Raw genomic sequence first — 15721 nt, 5'->3', positions numbered from 1 at the left:
TCCCACCTGCTCCCCAACCTCACTAACATGATCATTCCAGCCCTAACCCATCTCTTCATATAGGGACAGTTCACATCACATGTCCAGCTTGGATACCCAATAGTTGTAAGGCACAGAGGAATCATGGAGAACGCTAGGTACTACATCATTGTCAAAAACATTTCCTTCCTTGTCAAACTACCTATTAGTACTTCAGGGCCTGGGTGCTGGGAGGGTTTGCTTAAACTTTTCCAGACCTTTGATAGTGTTCCCCTGCCTCTGTTGGACCTGGTGAGTGTCTCCCTCGTCTCTCCTCCTTAGTTGCCAAAGTATCTAGTATTTTTGCTGCCAGCATTGTCGGATGGGAATTTTTGAAATAGCTGTTCTACTTGGGCCGTCTGTTATTGCACTATTTTAATAGCCCTCTCCAACACAGGAAGGATAGAGTGGATTAGAAGGGTCAACAACCAGTAATCAGTGTTGACCAAAATGTGTGTCACACGAGAACCACGGGAAAGTCAGCGATTTATAAAGTCAGCAATATTTGCAAGACTTCTCTGTCCCCACCAGGAGGATGACTCTCAATAACTTCCTCCTCTTCCCTCTCCCTTGTCTCCTCTTCAACTCATTAATGATGATTAAAACAAACAAGGCAGCACTCTCTAGCGCTAGAGCATGCAAACATGAAATATAAAAATTGAATTGCATTACTGCACTAGAAATATGAAAAATTGAGAATGCTTAGCACATAAATTGTCCAATTCATGTGTACCTGGCAGCCACAATAAGGTGATTCTCGTTGCCAGGACCTAACTTAATTCCAATCCTCTCTTAGACTGAAGTTTACATCTCTATGGGAACCTAATGTGAATTCTCTCTTCGACTGAAGTCTATGTCTCTTTGGAGGGGTAGGATCCTGCTGTGATTAAAAACTTCTGAGGCTAAGGGGGGAAGTGTTCAGCCAGAAAGGCTTATGCATACAAATCAAAAGACTGACCATCATATCCAAACATAAATTAGGTCTGAACAGTTGCTTATCTAGAGTCGCCAACTCATATGCAATCAAGCTAACAAGGGAGCACTCTGTAGCACTATAGCATGCAAACATGAAATATGAAAATTGAACTGCATTACTGCACTAGAAATATGAAAAATTGAGATTGCTTAGCGCATAAATTGTCCAATTCTTGTGTACCTGGCAGCCACGATAAGGCGATTCTCATTGCCAGGACATAAGCTAAAGTCAATCCTCTGTTAGACTGAAGTTTACATCTCTTTGGGAATGTGGTGTAAGGACCACTGTGTCCACTAGGGGGCGCTGTGTGGATGTCCCAAGAGTGTGAGTGGTTGAAGAGCCATTATGTATCTCAAGGTGGGTGACCTTGAGATAGGGACATATGTATGTTTATGAACGCTATTGTAAAGTATATATGTCTGTGTGAAGGACCTGTGGTGAGGTCATATTCATGTGACCCGGTGGGCGTGGCTATGGACCATATAATGTGGCCAGGTTAGGTCACAAGGAGTGAATGCTGGGACCAGGTTGGTCCAGTTTGGAAGGTCCCATGAGGAGAAGGATCTCCTCACTAACAGCCTGTGGAGCGGCTGGGAGTGTGCCAGGGCGATGTGTGCCTGAGAGCTCCCTGGAGGGAACTAACATAAAACGTCCTGATAAGCCACATAAGGAACCCTGACGGGTGAGATAACACTGGGGCTGAATAGCCTGTTTAATGGACGCTATGCTGGTGATATGAAGTTGTTGTACATTGCTGCTGTGGTTTATGAGGGTGAATAAACCGCATGGACTGCTATGTTTTTATGGAAAACCTGGTGCCGGATGTGTTTTGTTCGCTGCCAAGCGAGTGATCCCCTACTAGATGACAGGGCTACCTCACAATTGGTCGAGAAGCTATGGGCAGTGTTGTAGCCTTGTTGCTGTGAGCAACGGAAAAGGACTGCAAAATTTGGTGGCAAAGAGCAACGCTGAGCCAGGAGGACTGATGGTTGTGGAAGCCGTGTGATGTGCTGCTGACCGGCCACGTGTGAGCAGAGCCTGTGACAGTCTGCAAGTGGGGAAGCCACTGTCTGGCTGTGGTTTTGGAAACTGTGGGGCGGCCTAATGAGTAAGGCACTGTCCGGATCAGTGAGCCCAGTGCGGCCGCTTCCCCAGGAGAAAGAGACTGGTGATTGCTAGGGAGCCTCTGTGGAGAAGAGGTACCTGAGGACCTGTGTGGGCAACACAGGAGAAACGGACTGGTGTTCGTGTGGTACTGACCTGGGTCAATGAATAAAATGGTGACCCGTGTGGCCGACACAGGTATCGGATTGGTGTTCGTGTGGTACTGACCTGGGTCAGTGAGGAATACAGTGTACCTGAAGGGTTCAGTGAGGAAAGGTCCTGGAGCATCAGCCCGGGGAGAAGAGTCGGATCCCAGGAGCACGTGGTGTGACCTTGGACCTGGTGAGGCACGAGTGTTGGGCAGTCTCAAGCGGAGACAGATGTCCTGAAGAGCACCCGCCGAGCCCCTGGACCTGGTGAGGCCGGTGTGTGGGGAGACCCTGGGAGGAGGGTCGCTCCCTGAATCGCACCCGGTGCGCCCTGTGTGTTGGACGATCTCAGGTGGAGACAGGAGCGTCCTGAATAGCACACAGTCAGGACACGTGAGTTTTTGAGTTTTTTGTGGTGTGTGTTTTTTCTTGACTCAGCCTGCGGTGGCTCAGTGGGAGTCAAGAAGGTGACAAGTGGCTTGATGTGGCTCAGTGGGGCCACGAAGGTGACAAGCGGCTTCCGGTGGATCGGCGGGTCCATGAAGATGGCGCAGCAGGATCTGCAGTGACTCCAGTTGCTGTGTGTGTGAACATCAGCCGGTGGCGCCGGTGATCGGTAACAGCAGGAGCTGGGGTGGTGCCAACAAAGACTTGTGTGGTATCGTAAGAGACAAACTGTGTGGTGTGAACTGTGGTCGGAGAGGACCGGTATAACAGACATGTGGAGATCCCGAAAGGGGGTGGAGTCCCAAAAGGGGGCGGTGACCCAAATCGGGGTGGTAGCCCAAAAAAGGGTGGAGTCCCAAATTGGGGTGGTAACCAAAAAAGAAGTGGAGTCCCAAAAGGGGGTGGAGTCCCAAATTGGGGTGGTAACCCAAAAGGGGGTGGAGTCCCAGAGGGGGGCGGTGACGCAAATTGGGGTGGTGGTCCAGAAAGAGGACGAGTGTGAAGAAATGGCAGCACTGGTTGGCTCAGTGGGTATGTCTGGGAAACCGCAGTGTGCATGTATGTCGTTTCCAGAATGTGGGTTATACTTTCCGAAGCATGACGGACCGCAAGTGTGTACTGTGATGCTGCACCGGGAAGAAATCTCGGGACGGTTGGACTCCAAGAGTCAGGTGACTCTGGTAGGAACTCCTCTCACTTTCTGTCTGACTGAGAAAATGGCCCAGGTTCGCTGTAAACATGGGGTCTCGGTGAACTATGTGCTAGACAGAGTGGTGTTTGAGGGGCCCAGAGGCAGTGAGTGCCAAGGTGGCGGAATACCACCAGACTTAGTGTATACCTTGGAGGGGGGCCGGGATTTTGTCACATTGGATGACCTATGGTACGAGGATGGAGACGTTCCTACTTTTGGACTAACCAATACGAAGACGCTGACGCCTCCTAACGTGGACAGGCCAGACGTAGGGGCGACCAGAGAAAGAATTGTGTCAGATGAATTTACTGACCTGACGTCACCTGAAGGGTACCACAGTGTGAATGAGAATGGTGTGGTAAACAAAAAGAGCAGACCTGACACACGGATAGAGAGTGTCTTGGGGGTTCACCATACGATGTGGTGTGACGGTGACGTGTTGTTGCCAGTAGCCACCACTAGGACAAAATCTAGTGCTGTGCTGACTGAAACTCGTGACAAAACTGACTCTGACCTGGTGGGTAAGACGGCGGAAGTAGTCACATGGTTAGTGAGTAACTGTAGGCATGACTTAATCTGTGGGGGTGACTGTGGCTCTGAGAAAGAAAGGGAGCACAGAATAGCAGGGCTAGAGAAAGAAGTCTCTGAGCTCAAAGGCCATATGGTAACGTGGCAAGGACTGAATAAGGCCCTCAGAGAGGAGGGGCATGAGTGTGTCAAACGAGAAAGAGTCCTGAGACAAACGGCTGAGCACAGGGTTGAGGAGATCAAGAAAGAGATCTTGAAGCTCAGAGGTCACCTGTCCACCTGGCAAAGTGTGAACAAGAACCTCAAGGAAGAGATGGAGGAACTCAGAGGAGTAGTAAAAAGTCTTCTGCGAGAGAAGTTGGACGAAGACTTACCGCGGGTGAGCGTGAGTGATAATAAGACAGAACTGTCAGTAGCCATAGTGGCCAAGGGTCAGGAAGTGATCCAATCATGTGAAGTTGATGAGTTAAGAACTGAAGAAGACAGTCACCCGGTCGGGCCAACTGTAGTGAGGGAAGTGTCCGTGGTAAGGCCAAAGCCTCCTGGCCTGGAAGAGAGCAAGACCACGTCCTTCAAGACTGTGATTGGCGTTCCAGAAGACATGCAAGAAGCCTGTGCAGAGGAAGGTGTACATGAGGCTTTCAAAGAGGCGGTCAAGGCATGTGAGGTGCACTGGGCACATGAGACTCGGCAGTTAGTGATAGTATCAGCCAGAGAAAATACATCAAACCGAGTAGCTGTCCTGAAAGAGATGCATTTGCAGTGTCTACGTGTCAAACAATTGGTTAGGCAGAGTAATGCGAAGGCTGCTCGACGCCTAGAGATAGCAAGGGAGGCTATGGATCGGCGGGGTTTGCGGAAAGATGTGGTTCCGGTACCCAAAGTTCTGATTGGGAGAATCATTGGAAGATCCTGGAAGGTAATGCAAGACCTTGTGAATATCTCCGGTGTGGTGAGGGTGAGGATCCCTCCTGATGATGAAGACCAGGTATCCAGTGAAGTGGGTATCGAGTGGGGTACCTGCAAGAAATGGAGCAGTTGAGGCTGGACCGTCAGCGAATTAATAAAGAAGTACGGAATACCAGGTGGCGGCCGCCTGCAACCCAACAAGATGTAAGGACCCGAAGAGTTCCCACAAGTAGGGACATGGCAGGTGACCGAAGAGTGTTAGCAAGTGGTAGTTCGACTGGCAGGATGACATTGAGAGACCGAAGTTCCTGTGAGACCCTGAATGAGTCAGACTCAGGTCAGACAGTAGGCCTGATTAGGACTGATGACCGTACCAACCGGGGGAGCTGGTCAGGGAACGGAACAGACAGGAAGAGGAATATGGTACCTAGACAGTGTCTGATGACGCAGACAGACTGCAACTGGAGGGTCAAAGACAATGACCGATATTCTGACCGCTGGGGGCGGGGGAGGCCTAACGCAGAGATGAGGCCGTATGACAGATGGAGACGGTTCTCTCGACCTGGGGCGCAAGGTGTAATGAGTGCCCGGTCTCGAGATCCTGGTGTAAGATTGTGTGTTCAACACCCCAAGTTTGAACAGAGGGGCGGGGTATGTGGTGTAAGGACCACTGTGTCCACTAGGGGGCGCTGTGTGGATGTTCCAAGAGTGTGAGTGGTTGAAGACCATTATGTATCTCAAGGTGGGTGACCTTGAGATAGAGACATATGTATGTTTATGAACGCTATTGTAAAGTATATATATCTGTGTGAAGGACCTGTGGTGAGGTCATAGTCATGTGACCCGGTGGGCGTGGCTATGGACCATATAATGTGGCCAGGTTAGGTCACAAGGAGTGAATGCTGGGACCAGGTTGGTCCAGTTTGAAAGGTCCCGTGAGGAGAAGGATCTCCTCACTAACAGCCTGTGGAACGGCTGGGCGTGTGCCAGGGCGATGTGTGCCTGAGAGCTCCCTGGAGGGAACTAACATAAAACGTCCTGATAAGCTGCATAAGGAACCCTGACGGGTGAGATAACACTGGGGCTGAATAGCCTGTTTAATGGACGCTATGCTGGTGATTTGAAGTTGTTGTACATTGCTGCTGTGGTTTATGAGGGTAAATAAACCGCATGGACTGCTATGTTTTTATGGAAAACCTGGTGCCGGATGTGTTTTGTTCGCTGCCAAGCGAGTGATCCCCTACTAGATGACAGTGCTACCTCACAGGAACGTAATGTGAATTCTCTCTTAGATTGAAGTCTATATCTCTGTGGAGTGGTAGGATCCTGGTGTGATTAAAAACACCTGAGGCTAAGGGGCAGAGTGGACAGTGAGAAGGCTAATGCATACAAATCAAAAGACTGACCATTACATCCAAACATAGAAATGTAGACTTCAGTTTAAGAGAGGATTGGCACTAGGTTAAGTCCCGGCAATGAGAATCACCTTATTGTGGCTGCCAGGTACACATAAATTGGCCAATTTGTGCACTAAGCATACTCAATTTTTCATATGTCTTGTGCAGTAATGCAATTAAATTTTCTTATTTCATATTTCATGTTTGCATACTATTACACTACAGAGTGCTTCCTTATTTGTTTGATTGTATATGAGATGGCGACTCTAGATAAGTACATGTTCAGACCTAATTTATGTTTGGATGTGATGGTCAATCTTTTGATTTGCATCCACGATGAATAGATGAAGTTGGTGTGGGAATTACCCTCTGTAGTGCAGGAAACCATCTTCTGTTCATCCTCAGCCTCTGCCTCATTATCACCCAATCCATGCTGGTATTATTACCCTGTGTAATTTCTTCCTCCATCTCCATTTGGTCTACATGCAAACCTTCCTCTTTAATTGTGAGCAGCGAGCATTTGAGTAGACACAGAAGCGTGATGGCAAGGCTGATTATTGTGTCATCTCCTCTCACCACCTTGGTTGTTTCCTCAAAGATTTGGAGTACTTCACAGATTTCAGACATCCATGCCCACTTGTTGATTATAATGTGAGGCTGAAAGGTATGCCAGCTGGATGATGTTCAATTATTATGGTTGCATGGACAGGGCGGGGGAGCTGTGATAAAGAAGCAAGTGAGCATTCAAAACGTGTATTGCTCCCCGGCCCTGTCCATGCTACCATGTTAATTTTTGTAAGTTTTTAATAAACCTAAAATAAAGAAAGAACTATTTTACCAGATGCTGAAACAACAAGCCTTTTTTTTCCTAGAGTTTATTACATACTGAGGGATAATTCCAAAGGGCACAATTAAAAGAGACAGAAGGGATTCAGGGATAATTAATGAGATTTGAGGGGTTTCTCAGTGTAGTAGTTGAGGGGTTCAACTTACTATTACATAAGGAGCTAGGGATGGGAGAGATATCTCCTGCGACTAGGAGAAAGATGATAGAAAGAGTAAGCAGATGGTTAAGTGATTTGTAAGAGCGTCTTTTGTGTTGGATGGTGGGACTGAATGGATCTGTGCAGTTTAGCAATTTGAAAAGAGCGTGCGTGCTATACATAGGAGAGGAGAGGACTGAGGGGCCAATATGGATGGAGTGTAAAGAGTTAATGCAAGGACAGTGGATGTGAGTGAATGCAGCAACCAGGATATAAATTATATGGTTAATATTTGTTGCAATCCAAATGTACTGGGAATAGGTTAGTTTAAATGTCTTACCTGTCTCCTGCCCTGTCTAACTGCCATGTATAACTGCAAGGTACTTTGAAAAAATATTCTTAGAATAAAATGTACAAAAATGACTCCCTACATAAATGCATCCCAATCTATGTCTTGCTCTTAGATCTATCACTAATTTGCCTCATTAGAAATCAATCAACTGAGTTTAGAGAGCAGGAGACAATATATGAGGAGACAAATTAACAAGTTTGCAGGCTTACATGGATCATAAACCTCCTTGAGAAAGTGACATGACCTTTTAGCATTATGTGTGCGAGGTTGACAACTTTCAAAGCCGCTACAAGGTTTCGGCCATTATCACACACGATCATGCTTAGTTGTAGGTTCAGCAGCAAGAGCCACAAATCTGTCCGGTCTGTTATACCTTTAAACAATTCTGCGGCAGTGTGCTGTTTGAGTTTCAGCAGAGCCTGTTGCCGCATCACCGAGGCAGTGCTGCAATGCTTCCAGCTTGTGACTAATATGGACGACGTGCTCCTAGATGACAATTTGGAGATGGAAGATGAGGAGAAGAAGGTGCAGGAACTGGCATATCAGGTGGAGGAAATCTTGATGGAACTAGGGCCTACCTCAGTGTCAGCACTACATGTGACCTCCCAGGGAGCAACTCGTTACCAGCCTCCACATAGCAACTCGTGTGTGCCATCAGGAAAATGTAGCGCCCCTGGCTACAAGCACTTGTCTGCGTGTTGATCGTTAGGTGGACCTTCCCAGTAACTGCATTGGTCAGGACATGGGTAATGTTATGGGACACACACTGATGTATGGTGGGGATGGTATGCAAGAAAAAATAGTGGCATCTTGGGACCGAGTACCGAGGGACAGCTGCCACCAAGAGGCTGCGGAAAGCCTTAGTGTCTACAAGCCTAAATTTCAACACATCTAGAGCAAGCTGTCTGGAAATATGCCTGTATAATGTTTGAGTATTTTTGCTTGCTTACCAAGGCCTGAGGTAGGGACAGCTGAACGTTGTGCTGGGCCAAGTAATTTGCGGTGGTTACTAATGGTGCTTGCAAATGTGAAATAAAAGGTGCAGGATGGGAGGCATCCATGCCTACATCATGGCCATGGCAATAGCAAGCAAGTAGCACAGGGGAAAAGGCAATGGCGTCACCCACAGACACTGATTGTATTGGCAAGCATTCTGCCCACCTAGTGGGTGGTTTTGATAACATGTGACTGAGCATGCTGGTGGTGGTCAGGCAGGTAGTTGTCAGGCTCCTGCTGATCTTCGTATGTCACAGGTTGTAAATGACCATTTTTTTATTGTCTACTCTTTCTTTAAAAAAGTGACAAACTGAGGCACACCTAACCTTTGGCTTGGGACCTTCCCATCTGTGGGTGCTCTGGGGACCCCACAGCCTCTTCCTGACTGTTTTGGTGCTGCGGATTCTTCCCCCTATGTGCTGCTGCCCTCACTCTGCATGGCACCTTCCCATGTTGGGACAGTAACTTCATCGTCCACCCCCTTGTCTTCCACTTCAGTACTCTGTCCTCCTTACTTGTTGACTTAACAACATCACTTGTTGGCAACTTTGTCTCATCATCATCTACATTTTTAGACACTAATTGCCGTTCCCCACCGTCATTTTCTTCTGATTGTGGCTGCTCAAATATTTGGGCATCACTACACACAAGCTCCTCATGTCCCTCTTGAAAAGTACAACAGAGAGGCCAGAATCAAGAAATCTAAGTGTAAAAAGCTCCTCAGAGTATCCGAGCTTGGTATCACTTGTCTTCTGGGACTCACCATTTTGGGATGATGGAGGATCAGGGTGAGGAGTATGTGGTTTAGACTCTTGGCTATTTAGACTGGACCATGTGGAAGGCAGGATGGTGCTGGGAAGCATATTGGAAGCATTATAAGTCATTATCTCAATAAATTAGAATAATTAGCAAAAAACACCTACACAATCATGGGGAAGACTGCTGACTTGACAGATGTGGAGAAGGCAGTCATTGACACACTCCACAAGGAGGGTAAGCCACAAAAGGTCATTGCTAAAGTAGCTGGCAGTTCACAGAGTGCTCTATCTAATCATATTAATGGAAAGTTGAGTAGAAGGAAAAAGAGTGGTAGAAAAAGGTGCATAATCAACCTGGATAGCAGCTTTGAAAGGATTGTTTTTTTGTTTTTTTTCATAGGAGGGTAGAAAATTAAAAGCATTAGCAATCTTAAGCTGCTGAGCCACAAGCTCTAGTGATGTCACTGGCAGAACTTTGTGCACTTAATCAGTATTCCAGGTTCTGTCTACAGGCAGAATATACTGATTGAAATACACGGCTATGTACAATTTATGTATTTGTATACTAGAGAGGGAAAAAGAGATTTTTTCATCCTATAAAATTACTTAAAAATAATAATAAAAAACACTTTATAATAAAAAAAAATACATGCAGCTGAACGCTCCAATCCTAGTGCCAGTGGCAGTGACAGATATTGATCTGAGAGATTCGTCCGAGTTTCTTGCATATGAGTATGAGCCCTTAAACTGATAAAAAAATGTAATAAAACTCTAATGCAAAGGCCGTGTTGACAAGTAGCATAAATTTTGCATTCTTTCTGCTGCTTTTTTTCTGCAGGTGTCCACAACACACAACGCAGTAACAATTCTTGCGCAAGTATGCTAGCACAGCTGAAAACAGTTTGGCTGACTAGAGAAGCTATAAACCTGAACTTCCTTTGAGCTAGTTGAGAATCTGGAGCATTACATTTGTTGGTTCCATTAAACTCTCAAAATGGCCAGAAAAAGGAACTTTCATGTGAAACTCGACAGTCTATTCTTGTTCTTAGAAATGAAGGCTATTCCATGCGAGAAATTGCCAAGAAACTGAAGATTTCCTACAATGGTGTGTACTACTGCCTGCACAACTGAGCAACAAGACAAGCGCATTAGAGTCTGTAGTTTGATAAATCGATGCCTCACAGCTCCTCAACTGGCAGCTTCATTAATTAGTTTGTTTGCTGTGTTTTTTAAGCCTTTTCCCACTTATTTGATGCTATTTTGGGAAGACATGAAGCAGAGTTGTTAAGCTTTTTCAGTATGACAAAAAAGCTATGATTCTGCGCTTCAAAATGAAACAGCATTTTTTTCTGTTCATATGGGGGTTTTTTTTAGAAAAAATGCATGAAAAAAAAATACCAGAGTTCAGCAGCATCTTCAGACCACAGAGGGCAGAGATTTCTTGGAACCATATCCACATCGCTTTGAAATTTAGACCGTGTTCATGTGTAGCGTAAATGCTGCGTATTTTCATCTGCTTTTTTTTTGCATAAAAATTCTACTGTGATTAACTGTGAAGCAAATGTAATTTCATGAAAATTGTGTCACTATTAGAATTCATCAAACATACTTTACATTATTTCAAATTTAGTATTTATCTATATTCTTGTCTCTCCAACTGTTTTACAGGTGTTCTTACTTTTCCTTTCTTTTACGTTGTGCAATGCTGCTGCAGTGCAATATAGTGCAAAATCCACGAGGGGGTGCTGGTGAGGGAAGATAGGTTGCACACACAGCGTAGCAACACTGATCAGCAGGACAGGTGCAACAGGTGGCAAAAGAGTGGTCAGATGAGCCGTGTCAGAAACAATCAGGAGCAGAAGAGTGACCTTCAAGTGATCCGACAGTCCTCTCCTGAACTGACCTCTCAGCGCAGAGTCATCCCAGGACACCTCAGTGGACCATTGACGGAACTCAGAGCTGTACCACTCGACTGAGCACTTTCCCTGAACCAGACCCATGGTTGTCTCCTCTGCCAACCTGACATGGTCCAGTTCATCATAAATAAGTCCTAGGGCCTCAAAGAACCTATCCACCAACATCTGTTCAGGAGCAGTGGGGGGCAGCGAGAAAGCCCAAGATTGGGGACCCTCCCTGAGTAAAGAGATAACAATCCTCACCCACTGAGTCTCATTCCAAGACTATCGAGGTCTCTGAGACTAAACACTAGTTTACATCTCTCCCTGAACGTATGAAATTTATCTTGCCAGAAAAGGCGTTAGGAAGCTTAACCAAGGGATTGGGAGAGTGCAAAGCAACATCTACTGAATCATTAGGTCAACTAACAGCATGAGGGGTGATTCACTGCATGGTCTTAACAGTCTCTGTCAGCTTTTTTTGGAAGTGAGTATGGGACGTAACTAGGGCCCGATGTTCCATAGATAAATCCTGCATCGTCTGTGTCAAACTGGACACCTGATCCGCCAAGTTACAAAGCGGATCCATGATCAAAGAAACAAAATGCAAAATCCCCTTTAAATGTATGAGTCAGTGATAATGTAATGCTGCTGCAGTGCAGTATAGTGCAACATCCACCAGGGGGTGCTGGTGAGGGAAGAGAGGTTGCACACAGCGTAGCAACACTGAGCAGCAGCACAGGTGCCACAGGTGGCGAAAGAGTGGTAAGGCGAGCTGAGTCAGAAACAGTCAGGAGCAGAAGTACCAGAGGTCATAGCAATACACGTGGTCAAATACAAGCCAGAAGTCAGAGCCAGATGGAAGCAGAGATATCCGAGACATGAGACAATCAAACAGGTCAGAAGACAAGCCGGGTCACATACCAAGGGGTCCAAGCACAGGGAGCGAACAGTAAGACAAACGGGGTGGCAGGAAAGGGAAGTCAAGGGAACAGCGTAAATGAGCAGAGGACAAAACACGGTATCAAGGGGTCAGCTGCTCTAGCCTGGAAGCATGAACTATCACTGACGTTGGTCTGCAGGCCACAGCACACTGAAATAGCCACACAGAAACCAAAATGAGGCAGAGAAGATTAACTCCCCCATGACCAGACCGGGGAGAGAATAACAAGAAACAAACCCTGGCCTGGATCATGACACCTTGCCTTTCCCTTTCCTCTTCTTCTCCTCCTACCTCTTAAATGTTTCATATTTAAGTTATCTTATAAGTGTATCATAACCACTTTCCCTTGCCCCTCATTAGCGCAAAGCAGGTGAGAACAGGTTTGGCTGGGTCAGAAAACTCTAACAGAGGTCCTAAGAAATTGCTCCTTCTAATATGCGGTGCTAGAGTTCCCGTCTTTTCCACACTGAAGTGTCTACTTGCATACTTAAATTCCTAAAGGAATATTTCATGGCCCATAAGTCTCCTTTCACTGACTTGGCACTGACAACAAGGAGAAACTTTAGCCTTATACCTTCCCTTTTTTTAACATGTATTATATTCAAGCACAATAATATACTATCAATTTTTGATAGTGAGGCTTGATATTGACATGGTATAAGATGTATGGAATACATAAAGGTCTGCACAACCTCTACTCTACTCCAGGACATTTTAATTTCTGCACATTATTGAACTTTTTAGCATTTTCTATGGGGTCAGCATAAGAGTTGAGCGACTTTTGGTTTTTTAGGGTCGCGTTTCGTTTCGTGAAACCCGACTTTTCCAAAAGTCGGGTCGAGCAAGATCGTCCGATTATAGGGAAAAGTCGGGGTCGTCCCGAAACACGAAACCCAATGTAAGTCAATGGGGAATCATTGGTCCCATATAATGTTTGAAACAGTATATGATGAGCTCCACATAATGCTACAGTATATGTTGGTCCCCATGGATGAAGCTCCACTGTCTTATGGGCCCAAATAATGCTCCAAACATAATGGGCCCCATTTCTAATGCTCTAGTGTATAATGGGCCCTGTAAATGCTGCTCCAGTGTCTGATGTCCACCTTTGGAATGTTCCAGTGTATGGTGGGCCCCATCTATCATTCTCCAGAGTATAGTGCTCCCCAAAAATTGCTGTCCCAACATTGAAAACAATCAAATAAGTCTCCTCGCTAGGGAATCCCTGCACTTGTCTGGACAGGTGCTGTAGCTTGCTTAACAGCTCGCCAGCCGTTCTCACGCCCAGTATGGATTACACGTGATTGCACAAAGGTGAGAAAGGGTACCGTATCCCCAGATAACATGTATGGATAGCGTACACATTCAAAATATATGTCTTAGGAGGCACGCTCAGACGGTGTTAGGCCCAGTATGGATTGCACGTGATTGCACAAAGGTTAGAAGGGGTACCGTATCCCCAGATAACATGTATGGATAGCGTACACATTCAAAATATATGTATCAGGAGGCAGGCTCAGACGGTGTTAGGCCCAGTATGGATTGCACGTGATTGCACAAAGGTTAGAAAGGGTACCGTATCCCCGGATAACATGTATGGATAGCGTACACATTCAAAATATATGTCTATACAGCATGAGGCAGGCTCAGACGCTGTTAGGCCCAGTATGGATTGCACGTGATTGCACAAAGGTTAGAAAGGGTACCGTATCCCCGGATAACATGTATGGATAGCGTACACATTCAAAATATATGTCTATACAGCATGAGGCAGGCTCAGACGCTGTTAGGCCCAGTATGGATTGCACGTGATTGCACAAAGGTTAGAAAGGGTACCGTATCACCGGATAACATGTATGGATAGCGTACACATTCAAAATATATGTCTCAGGAGGCAGGCTCAGACGGTGTTAGGCCCAGTATGGATTGCACGTGATTGCACAAAGGTTAGAAAGGGTACCGTATCCCCGGATAACATGTATGGATAGCGTACACATTCAAAATATATGTCTATACAGCATGAGGCAGGCTCAGACGGTGTTAGGCCCAGTATGGATTGCACGTGATTGCACAAAGGTTAGAAAGGGTACCGTATCCCCAGATAACATGTATGGATAGCGTACACATTCAAAATATATGTCTATACAGCATGAGGCAGGCTCAGACGGTGTTAGGCCCAGTATGGATTGCACGTGATTGCACAAAGGTTAGAAAGGGTACCGTATCACCGGATAACATGTATGGATAGCGTACACATTCAAAATATATGTCTCAGGAGGCAGGTTCAGATGGTGTTAGGCCCAGTATGGATTGCACGTGATTGCACAAAGGTTAGAAAGGGTACCGTATCCCCGGATAACATGTATGGATAGTGTACACATTCAAAATATATGTCTATACAGCATGAGGCAGGCTCAGACGGTGTTAGGCCCAGTATGGATTGCACGTGATTGCACAAAGGTTAGAAAGGGTACCGTATCACCGGATAACATGTATGGATAGCGTACACATTCAAAATATATGTCTATACAGCATGAGGCAGGCTCAGACGGTGTTAGGCCCAGTATGGATTGCACGTGATTGCACAAAGGTTAGAAAGGGTACCGTATCACCGGATAACATGTATGGATAGCGTACACATTCAAAATATATGTCTATACAGCATGAGGCAGGCTCAGACGGTGTTAGGCCCAGTATGGATTGCACGTGATTGCACAAAGGTTAGAAAGGGTACCGTATCACCGGATAACATGTATGGATAGCGTACACATTCAAAATATATGTCTATACAGCATGAGGCAGGCTCAGACGGTGATAGGCCCAGTATGGATTGCACGTGATTCCACAAAGGTTAGAAAGGGTACCGTATCCCCGGATAACATGTATGGATAGCGTACACATTCAAAATATATGTCTATACAGCATGAGGCAGGCTCAGACGCTGTTAGGCCCAGTATGGATTGCACGTGATTGCACAAAGGTTAGAAAGGGTACCGTATCACCGGATAACATGTATGGATAGCGTACACATTCAAAATATATGTCTATACAGCATGAGGCAGGTTCAGACGGTGTTAGGCCCAGTATGGATTGCACGTGATTGCACAAAGGTTAGAAAGGGTACCGTATCCCCGGATAACATGTATGGATAGCGTACACATTCAAAATATATGTCTATACAGCATGAGGCAGGCTCAGACGGTGTTAGGCCCAGTATGGATTGCACGTGATTGCACAAAGGTTAGAAAGGGTACCGTATCCCCGGATAACATGTATGGATAGCGTACACATTCAAAATATATGTCTATACAGCATGAGGCAGGCTCAGATGGTGTTAGGCCCAGTATGGATTGCACGTGATTGCACAAAGGTTAGAAAGGGTACCGTATCACTGGATAACATGTATGGATAGCGTACACATTCAAAATATATGTCTATACAGCATGAGGCAGGCTCAGACGGTGTTAGGCCCAGTATGGATTGCACGTGATTGCACAAAGGTTAGAAAGGGTACCGTATCCCCGGATAACATGTATGGATAGCGTACACATTCAAAATATATGTCTATACAGCAT

This window comes from Dendrobates tinctorius, unplaced genomic scaffold (genome assembly GCF_039654945.1).
Source record: "Dendrobates tinctorius isolate UK_male_01 unplaced genomic scaffold, ASM3965494v1 ptg000093l, whole genome shotgun sequence".
NCBI classification, from domain to species: Eukaryota; Metazoa; Chordata; class Amphibia; order Anura; family Dendrobatidae; genus Dendrobates; species Dendrobates tinctorius.
This window is presented reverse-complemented; position numbering follows the sequence as displayed.